Source organism: Python bivittatus, unplaced genomic scaffold (assembly GCF_059951505.1).
Source record: "Python bivittatus isolate LINGU-HERP-01145 unplaced genomic scaffold, Pbiv_v1 ctg000610_np1212, whole genome shotgun sequence".
Taxonomy (NCBI): Eukaryota; Metazoa; Chordata; class Lepidosauria; order Squamata; family Pythonidae; genus Python; species Python bivittatus.
Window position 1 is genome coordinate 57,691,546 of NW_028277088.1, and position 7,300 is coordinate 57,698,845.

The window sequence follows — 7,300 nt, forward strand, 5'->3', positions numbered from 1 at the left end:
CCACATCACACTGGAACATGAAAATAATGATTTTATGTCTCTGAATGCTACCCTGTTGCAGCCATGGGGCAAGAAAGATGAGGATACCCTCAAGATTGTAGAGCACAAGGCAATGGACTGAAATCCTGAAGGGAACAGAAGCATTCCTAGTTTGCTAAAGCCAAGTGGAGCAGCCTTCCATTTGGTAATATGCCCAAATAGTGGTCATTTTCATAATATTATTGAAAGTAATTTTTTAAATATTTCTTAAACTTATCTTTCTCATGTTATTTTGTTAGCTGTAAAACCCCTGGGGTGTTTCTGTATAATTCAGTCTTAAAGTTTTTTTTCAGAGTAAGATGTTTGTGGATCCAGTTTTCTGCTTGTTCAAATAGATATTTAGATATTAGAAAAAGAAAATGAATATGACACAGAAAATAGCATGTGAAATACATCTGTGGCATGTACTAAGTTTCTGATGCCCTAAATGTAAATGCCCAAACTGTCACACAAGAACAGAAATACAATTGATGGTAACTGCTACTTTAAAAAAGAAAAATACTGATATCATTTGTTTGTTATGCTTCAGAATTTGTCAGAAGATGTAAAGGATGATTGCCTTGGCTCTGGTGAATCGTATAACCCAAACTGCACAAAACTGCAGTACTTTAAATTTCATTGGGTGGTGGGGAGAATGGAAAGGGAAAGAAAGAGAAGGCTAAGCCCTCTCATGCTTACTTGGGCTTCATATCTCAGGTGGAGCTGAGGGCTAAAAGGCTAAGCCATAAGCTTAAGGAAGAGGTCAACGTTGTGTTGGGATGTTAAAGTCTGTATTTGGTTGGTTGCTTTTCTTCACTGGACCTGGAATGGAAGAGAGAAGGAGGAATGCATACTGTTCTTTAAAAGAGGGCTTGGGCTTAAGGGGCAGCAAGAAAGAAAGTACAAAGCCATTGGGACATTGGATAATGTTAGAGTCAGAGGAACAAGGGTCATAGGGAGAAAAAAACAGGATTAATTTCAGAAATGAGCTAAATCTTGCAGAAGACAGGAGAGAGAGAGGTAGCAGACAGGCAGAAAGTATGGTCACTGGCCAACAAATTAAACAGTTGGCTCAGTGTTTCTCAACCTTAGGAACTTTAAGATGCGTGGACTTCAACTCCCAGAATTCTCCAGCCAGCATGGGGAATAGATATCACTCTATTCAAACAACTCCCCAGCTTTCTAAATTTATACAGAATGAAAACTAAACATTATTGCCAAAATTAAAAAATGAACAAGTCATTGAAGGAAAGTGCTAAGTTTCAGAAAAATAAGTGCAAGAGTTTTTGAACTATATTCTTTTACAGTATTATTTTTCAAGTGCCTGTAACTGTTGGTTTTGGATGTTCATCCGTAAACATTATATCTATACCGTTCTTTCAACAGATTCGTTACCAACAAGGTAGCAATTAGGGAGGGCTTGTAACAAAATAGAAATATATTTGTAAAGTGGCCCAGATTCAATGTCTGGCATTTTTAGTTTAAGAATGTAAGGAAAAAGAAAAAAGATAAAGAAGTAAATGTTTGCTAGATGGACAATTAAGCTGAATTTATAGTTACCTTGAATTTTTATAGTGAACCCCTGAGGATTTCAAGCAGCCAGGCACATATGAGGAGACTGGAGAAGGGTTTTTGTGCTCTCTAATACGCTTTGCTGCTGCAAGTGATGAAATAAACACATGGAAAGTGTTTGTGACATTGCAGCTACCAAATGATGCATATGTGTAGCTGAATTTATTTTCTTTTCAAAATATGAAACTAACAAATCTTCAAGACGTGACTCTGAAAACTTATAGACAAGGTAATTGGCTTTCAAGCACTTTCAAGCACATCAGTTAAAATTAACACATGAATTTGTTCTCTGTGGTTAATTTATGAAGCATGTAGGATCTTTCCAAAATATGCATCTTCTGAAGCTTAATGTATCTATTCACTTGAAAAAAAATCAATACATCTTTAAAAAATAAACATAGAAAATAAGATATGGAGAATATCCAAAAGCATATGACTGAACAATAGTGGAGTATATAATGCAAAAAATGCTTTCCTCTCAAAAATGATTACATGCCCCATTTTGGTTTCTTTTAAATGGTATTTTCTTTTTCTTGCTGCTCTCATAAAAAGATACCTTAGAGGTACAATTCCATCTTTTATAAGAGGATTTTAATGTTTGCAATTTCAGACCATAATAATTGAGCTGTTGGGAGAGGAACTGAAGACCGTTAAGAAAAGGATTTAGGAAAGACTTTTTTAGGACAAAGCATTATGAGGATGTATGCTTTCAGTTTAAAAGGTTATTTCTAGGCATAAATATATATATATATTTAAATTTGTTAAATTTGTTATAGCTGCCCACTCTATTAGACTCTTGGCAGCTTACAAAATCCAGAAACAATAAAAACAATTAAACACACATGTAGAGATATGAAAGGGGCTCCACAAACACCTCAATAAGACCATTGACACCCCCCGCCCCCCAGGCCTGGGAACAGTGCCAGGTTGTAAGGGCTTTCCAGAACTCCAGGAGAGTCAGCACCATTAGTATCTCTAGAAGGATGCTGTTCCAGAGGGCGGGGGCAGCAACAGAGAAGGCACATTTCCTCAGTCCCACTAGATGGCAATGTTTAACAGAGGCAGAGACAATTGCAGAAGGGTGGTCCAATAGATAGATAGATAGATAGATAGATAGATAGATAGATAGATAGATAGATAGATAGATATAGACAGGCAGGCAGGCAGGCAGGCAGGCAGACTGTACTGCTTTCACCACCCACAGAATACCATTGGGTCTATTTGCAAATTACATGGCTACAGATTGGGAAACTCTGTTTTAGAATTATATATATTGATTTGTGCAGTCCAATAAGAGATGATCCAAACTCATTGTATTTAGAACTGAACCCAGACAACTGTTGTCTGAAGGAAAACACAAGATGGTGACATCTCTTTCCATGCCTTCCAACTCCTTCTTAGTTATCGTCACTTTTAACAGGCACATTTTGGAATGCAGTCTGTAGAAAATTTGTCTTAATCATAGACAGGCCATTGCTATGTGCATGAAAAGCTTTATGAATTTCACAGAGAAGGCACATATTATTTTTATCTGAATACCTCAAATGCATACTATTAATAATCCCATTCTGAGTGCTGGTGCTATGCGGCTTCATTATCTACATGGATTTAAAGGAAAAAGTAATGCATCATGGTGAGGCCCAAAGGAGGCCATTCCAGTGCAACACCTCTTTAGATTAAAGAGCACTTTAACCCAACTAGCTTGCTGCTGTGCATTTAAATTGTACAAGAAACAATATTAAAATGAAAAATGATTGCATAGATTGAGGCAAGCCTCAAATATGGCTGTATAGACTCAAAAGTTCCTTCCTCTTGCTCTGAATCCCTGTTGATACAGTTCATGGCACAGAGGGTGCCACTAAGGAAGTATGATTGTGCACTTTTCATTGAAGGAGAAAAGATGAATCAGAATTTATTTTAAACTAAGATAGAAAATGATTGAAAAAATGGAAAATTTATAATGACCTTTAGGCCAAGCAAATGAACAAAGAAACACATTGTCTTGAGATCTTCATCAAAGAGCCAGGTAAACTTATTAAGAATAAAAATGCAAAAAGCTCTGAAAACAGCTTCCCTTAAGCTTACTCTGTGCTTTGAAACCTTTAATTTAAGAGGTTTTAGATCTCAACAGTTTAAAATTAGCTTACACATCAAAGTTGTTCTACTCCACAAAGTATTATTACTGGAATGAAGAATTTTCTATAGAGATTCACAGACTTCTGCTGAATTTTTCAGTAAAAACAGTTTATGTGTTCACGTATATGCCATGATTCCTACTCTATGACATTATTGGAAGCCAATCAAAAAGACTTTACCTGTGCTCAAAATCTGGCATGTGTTTGTGTCTGCCTATCTTTGATTTACCCTCCTCTTTTTCAGCACGATTAGGTATGCAGGTCAACAGAGTTTAGGACCTCATGAAGGACAGGCAATCAAGACAGACACTGCTGCCTTTGTTTCTATATTTACTCGTTAGATTTTTTAAAAAATAGTTTTTATTAAAAGATTTTATATATTTAATAGGTACATTCAAAGAAAATGATATAGTAAATGTGAAAGAGAAAAAAAGAAAGGAAAGGAAAAAGAGACAAAGAAAAAAGGAGATTAAAAAAAAGAAAAAGAAAGTAAAAGAACAGAAAACAGATGAAATATAAAGAAATGGTTTCCGATCTTCCTCTTGGCAGTCATATATACAATTCTAATCAAACTTCTCTCTCTAAGATTACATCATAATTCCCTTCTTTCTATAACCTATTCTTTCTAATCATCAAAACCATAAGTCACAAAATCATTTTCTTTTTTTATGCAAAAAGTCCATAAGGGTTTCCAGTCATATTTATTCATTAGATTCATATCCTGCCTTTCATTCAGAAGCTCAAGGCAGTCCACATAGTGCTCCTTTCTCCCATTTCCCCCCACAACAACCCAAGGACATAGTCTGGGCTGAGAGTGATTTGCCAAAACTTAGCCAGTAAGCACTGAAGACATAAATATGGTGCCAAGGCAATCCACCAAGACATTCCGATTTCAGCTGGTCCAATAAAACCATATTGGATGTGCTTGTTTTCCAGTCAATCCTAAGTGACTGGAGTATAGAGCCCTTTTCATCTACTGTCATATTCCATTGGTTCATTAATTGGTTAACTATTTGCAACTTTATGCCAACTTTAACAGATATGGGTGAGTCTTCAGTACTCTTAAAGTAATGGAATATGCAACATTTTCTTTGTCCTTGCCTACCCAAAAGTGAAGGAATCCCCCCAAAATTATAGCTAGACCACAAAGCAACCAAAATATCAATCCATCCCTACCTGTCCTGGAAACAGTCAGAGTTCTGGTTCATTGTCCCCCTGTAGGCACTGGAAAGATTTATTAACTTCAGCTGAGCTTTTTTTTTGTTCAAAGAAAGTTTTTAGAGTGGAGGTTTAAGAAATACTACCTGCTTGCATGCCAGTTTTCCCCTGCAAATGTCTCTAAGTTATTCCCTCACAATTGAAATGTTAGATTCTCTCAAATTATTTATTGCAGAAATGAAAATCCTAAGCACAGATGCAAAGATTGATTTAATGTTAGGTCTCATTGGATCCACTGGCCCATTCTTGATTAAGCAAAATAATTTAATTCCATTCATCACCAACATTCAGTTTGGTGAATTTAAACAAAGACCCTCTCAAAGGTAACTCCAACGCTCTTGCTAAACAAGTGGGGCTTAAATTGCAACGCCCACCATCTTGCCAACCTGACCTCCCTCTCCATGGACTCCACTGCCTTTCAAGCTGAATCTGACTTCTGGTGACAACATTAACATATCCATTTAGTTTTCTTGGTAACAGCAGAGAAGTGATTTGCCTTCTTTAGAATGATTTTTCAAATTTCAGTCTTGTTTGCAGCCCTAAGAGTCCCTGATGTTTTCCAATCTAAATACAGACCAGGTCTGATCAGGATTTTTGAAGATTGGCCAAGTTGCCAGCTACCCCATCCCTAAAACTGCAATTTGCTAAGCATTTCTTGGCCAAGGGAATGACTGATTTGGAATACATAAGCACACTTTCAAAGAGAAAGAGAAAGGATAAAGCATGTAAAAATAAGAATATATATATTTATTTATAAATGACCTCTGTTAGCTAAAGTTAGAATATATGTCACCATTTATCAGTTCTCTTATGTAAATGAAAGAAGTTTGCATGTGACTTGCAGGCAAATTATTTCCATATTTCATGATAATATGTGATCCACTGCATTTTCTAAGCTTTAGTCATTCACAAAAACCTTAAAACTTAATGCATCTTCCCAAGGTATTACTCTGTTCTTCAAGGTTACTGAGGTCCAAATGATATTTTGCAGTGTTTATAATCTTAACACAAATGTTAAGTGCTCATAACACTTTCATGAATAGTATTATTATTAGCATTATCATCTCAGTAGTTTTCTTTTTAATCTCTTCAGCAGAGCTGTGCAACAGTTAGTACAAACAGCTCCCCTGAAGTTCTCAGTCAATGATACTTGACTATAGTTGTACCTTAAGCCCAAGGGATACATCGTAGCCATTAATTTCTATGGGAAGACTGACCTTAGGAAAATATCACATGAGGGATAGATTAGCTCAACAGTTAAAAGATAAAAATGCTGAGAAAATGTTTAATTGTAAGAAGTAAGAGAGTAATGACTATTCTCTCACTTTACCCCTTTCCTCTTCCTCTACCTATTTAGCAGTCTTCAGGTGACAGACCCATGCAACTTGGAACATTCTGAGGCCTCCACTGTCAGAAAAGCAATACAGATGCACACAAGGTCTTTGTTTATATTGTGGGACTTTGGAACAGTTTGTACTAGCTTGCCTCATCATGCTTTCCTGCCCTGAATCAACTGTGAAGTGTTGAAGCTATGGGCTGAAGTGTTGCAAGTCAGTTCCCAGCTTTGCAAGATCTGTTTGTTGGGAAACAGTAGCCCTCCCCTACATGAGCTCAGAGTTGAGGATCTGACAAGGGGAGTTCAGATATAGAATGCTCAGCAATGACATTTGATAATACCGGTTACTCTTTGCTCTCAAACTGTATCTGTAATAAAACTTAAAGCCCTGGTTGATTCAGGGCACATAACCAATGTTATAGAGTCTTCTATCATATATCTAAAGTTCACCTCCATCTTGCCAAAACGTCCCTTCTGTTTTATCTATTAAATACTCTGATTACACTGATGTATGGAGGAAGGAAGGGGCACCTTCTAAATGCCAATCCCCTGTGTCTTCAAAAGAGCTGTAGTTCATGACCATAGATTTTGTAACTCTGTGACCATTAGAGATCATTACCTCCTTCCTCTCATTTTGGAACAGTTATAGAAAACTGATATTTTTACCAGTTTGGATCTTAGAAGGGCTTTCAACCCGATTTGCATAAGAGAGGGTTACAAACACTTAACTGCCATTGATATGTATTATGGAAAATTGCATATGCAGTATTGCTTTATGGTTTGGTGAATGTTCCTTCAGTCTTTGTGAGATGTATGAAGAATATTTTTTCCTGACATTTTTGGCTCTTATTTGATTCTTTATTTGGATAACCTATCCCCTACTCTACCCCCCTCCCCTACTAGAGACTGCTCAGTTATTCATTAACCATGTTTTTGGGATCAAAACGCTCCCAATTAATTTCTCTCAAATAGAGGTTCTTAATTTACATGCAGTTTTTGGAAGACTATTTTTGAACCTTGG

The 7,300-nt window shown here is 36.5% G+C and overlaps 1 long non-coding RNA gene across 2 annotated transcripts in view; it reads left to right on the top strand.

The window, feature by feature from the left end:
* Positions 1-7,093, top strand: part of LOC112543013 (uncharacterized) — a 29,890-nt gene extending 22,797 nt beyond the window's left edge. For both annotated transcript variants that reach the window (XR_015797852.1, XR_015797853.1), the window contains exons 3-4: positions 62-184; positions 6,301-7,093. This is a non-coding gene — a long non-coding RNA (uncharacterized LOC112543013). The remainder of the gene's footprint in view (positions 1-61; positions 185-6,300) is intronic.
* The last annotated feature ends 207 nt before the right edge of the window (positions 7,094-7,300 follow it).